This window comes from Gobio gobio (genome assembly GCF_949357685.1).
Source record: "Gobio gobio genome assembly, chromosome: 17".
Lineage (NCBI taxonomy): Eukaryota > Metazoa > Chordata > Actinopteri > Cypriniformes > Gobionidae > Gobio > Gobio gobio.
In genome coordinates this window covers 52,318,437-52,321,254 of record NC_137110.1, presented here as the reverse complement: position 1 = coordinate 52,321,254, position 2,818 = coordinate 52,318,437, and the positions used below count along the sequence as shown (strand labels likewise).

General features: G+C 51.2%; 1 protein-coding gene across 1 annotated transcript in view; it reads left to right on the top strand.

Annotated features, from left to right (window-relative positions):
• The window catches only part of pck1 (phosphoenolpyruvate carboxykinase 1 (soluble)), a gene marked incomplete at both ends in the record, with an annotated part of 17,180 nt that overhangs the window by 8,732 nt on the left and 5,630 nt on the right, over nucleotides 1–2,818 (top strand). The gene's annotated exons all lie outside the window — the stretch shown is intronic.

Here is a 2,818-nt window from a genome sequence, read left to right as displayed (position 1 = left end):
GAGAGTTTGGGGAGAGTTTGGAGAGAGTTTGGAGAGAGTTTGGGGAGAGTTTGGAGAGAGTTTGGAGAGAGTTTGGGGAGAGTTTGGGGAGAGTTTGGGAGAGTTTGGGGGAGAGTTTGGAGAGAGTTTGGAGAGAGTTTGGGGAGAGTTTGGGGAGAGTTTGGAGAGAGTTTGGGGAGAGTTTGGAGAGAGTTTGGAGAGAGTTTGGAGAGAGTTTGGGGAGAGTTTGGGGAGAGTTTGGAGAGAGTTTGGGGAGAGTTTGGAGAGAGTTTGGGGAGAGTTTGGAGAGAGTTTGGAGAGAGTTTGGGGAGAGTTTGGGGAGAGTTTGGAGAGAGTTTGGGGAGAGTTTGGGGAGAGTTTGGGGAGAGTTTGGGAGTTTGGAGAGAGTTTGGGGAGAGTTTGGGGAGAGTTTGGAGAGAGTTTGGGAGAGTTTGGGGAGAGTTTGGAGAGAGATTGGGGAGAGTTTGGAGAGAGTTTGGAGAGAGTTTGGGGAGAGTTTGGGGAGAGTTTGGAGAGAGTTTGGAGAGAGTTTGGGAGAGTTTGGGGAGAGTTTGGGGAGAGTTTGGGGAGAGTTTGGAGAGAGTTTGGAGAGAGTTTGGGGAGAGTTTGGGGAGAGTTTGGGGAGAGTTTGGGAGAGTTTGGAGAGAGTTTGGGGAGAGTTTGGGGAGAGTTTGGGGAGAGTTTGGGGAGAGTTTGGAGAGAGTTTGGGGAGAGTTTGGGGAGAGTTTGGAGAGAGTTTGGGAGAGTTTGGGGAGAGTTTGGGGAGAGTTTGGGGAGAGTTTGGAGAGAGTTTGGGGAGAGTTTGGGGAGAGTTTGGGAGAGTTTGGAGAGTTTGGAGAGAGTTTGGAGAGAGTTTGGAGAGAGTTTGGGGAGAGTTTGGGGAGAGTTTGGGAGAGTTTGGGAGAGTTTGGGGAGAGTTTGGGAGAGTTTGGGAGAGTTTGGAGAGAGTTTGGGGAGAGTTTGGAGAGAGTTTGGAGAGAGTTTGGGGAGAGTTTGGAGAGAGTTTGGAGAGAGTTTGGGGAGAGTTTGGGGAGAGTTTGGGGAGAGTTTGGAGAGAGTTTGGGGAGAGTTTGGGGAGAGTTTGGAGAGAGTTTGGGGAGAGTTTGGGGAGAGTTTGGAGAGAGTTTGGGGAGAGTTTGGAGAGAGTTTGGGGAGAGTTTGGGGAGAGTTTGGAGAGAGTTTGGAGAGAGTTTGGGGAGAGTTTGGGAGAGTTTGGGAGAGTTTGGGGAGAGTTTGGAGAGAGTTTGGGGAGAGTTTGGGGAGAGTTTGGAGAGAGTTTGGAGAGAGTTTGGGGAGAGTTTGGAGAGAGTTTGGGGAGAGTTTGGGGAGAGTTTGGGGAGAGTTTGGGGAGAGTTTGGAGAGAGTTTGGGAGAGTTTGGGGAGAGTTTGGGAGAGTTTGGAGAGAGTTTGGGGAGAGTTTGGAGAGAGTTTGGGGAGAGTTTGGGGAGAGTTTGGAGAGTTTGGAGAGAGTTTGGGGAGAGTTTGGAGAGAGTTTGGGGAGAGTTTGGGGAGAGTTTGGGGAGAGTTTGGGGAGAGTTTGGAGAGAGTTTGGGGAGAGTTTGGAGAGAGTTTGGAGAGAGTTTGGGGAGAGTTTGGGGAGAGTTTGGAGAGAGTTTGGGGAGAGTTTGGAGAGAGTTTGGAGAGAGTTTGGGAGAGTTTGGGTAGAGTTTGGGGAGAGTTTGGGGAGAGTTTGGGGAGAGTTTGGGGAGAGTTTGGAGAGAGTTTGGGGAGAGTTTGGAGAGAGTTTGGGGAGAGTTTGGGAGAGTTTGGGGAGAGTTTGGGGAGAGTTTGGGGAGAGTTTGGGGAGAGTTTGGGGAGAGTTTGGGGAGAGTTTGGGGAGAGTTTGGGGAGAGTTTGGAGAGAGTTTGGGGAGAGTTTGGGGAGAGTTTGGAGAGAGTTTGGGGAGAGTTTGGGGAGAGTTTGGGGAGAGTTTGGGGAGAGTTTGGAGAGAGTTTGGGAGAGTTTGGGGAGAGTTTGGAGAGAGTTTGGGGAGAGTTTGGAGAGAGTTTGGAGAGAGTTTGGGGAGAGTTTGGGGAGAGTTTGGAGAGAGTTTGGGGAGAGTTTGGAGAGAGTTTGGAGAGAGTTTGGGGAGAGTTTGGGAGAGTTTGGGAGAGTTTGGGGAGAGTTTGGGGAGAGTTTGGGGAGAGTTTGGGGAGAGTTTGGAGAGAGTTTGGGGAGAGTTTGGAGAGAGTTTGGGGAGAGTTTGGGGAGAGTTTGGGGAGAGTTTGGGGAGAGTTTGGGGAGAGTTTGGGGAGAGTTTGGGGAGAGTTTGGAGAGAGTTTGGGGAGAGTTTGAGAGAGTTTGGGGAGAGTTTGGGAGAGTTTGGGGAGAGTTTGGGGAGAGTTTGGGGAGAGTTTGGGGAGAGTTTGGGAGAGTTTGGGGAGAGTTTGGGGAGAGTTTGGGGAGAGTTTGGGGAGAGTTTGGGGAGAGTTTGGAGAGAGTTTGGAGAGAGTTTGGGGAGAGTTTGGAGAGAGTTCGGGGAGAGTTTGGGGAGAGTTTGGGGAGAGTTTGGAGAGAGTTTGGGGAGAGTTTGGGGAGAGTTTGGGGAGAGTTTGGGGAGAGTTTGGAGAGAGTTTGGGGAGAGTTTGGGGAGAGTTTGGGGAGAGTTTGGAGAGAGTTGGGGAGAGTTTGGAGAGAGTTTGGGGAGAGTTTGGAGAGAGTTTGGGAGAGTTTGGGAGAGTTTGGAGAGAGTTTGGGGAGAGTTTGGGGAGAGTTTGGGGAGAGTTTGGGAGAGTTTGGGGAGAGTTTGGAGAGAGTTTGGGGAGAGTTTGGGGAGAGTTTGGGGAGAGTTTGGGGAGAGTTTGGAGAGAGTTTGGGG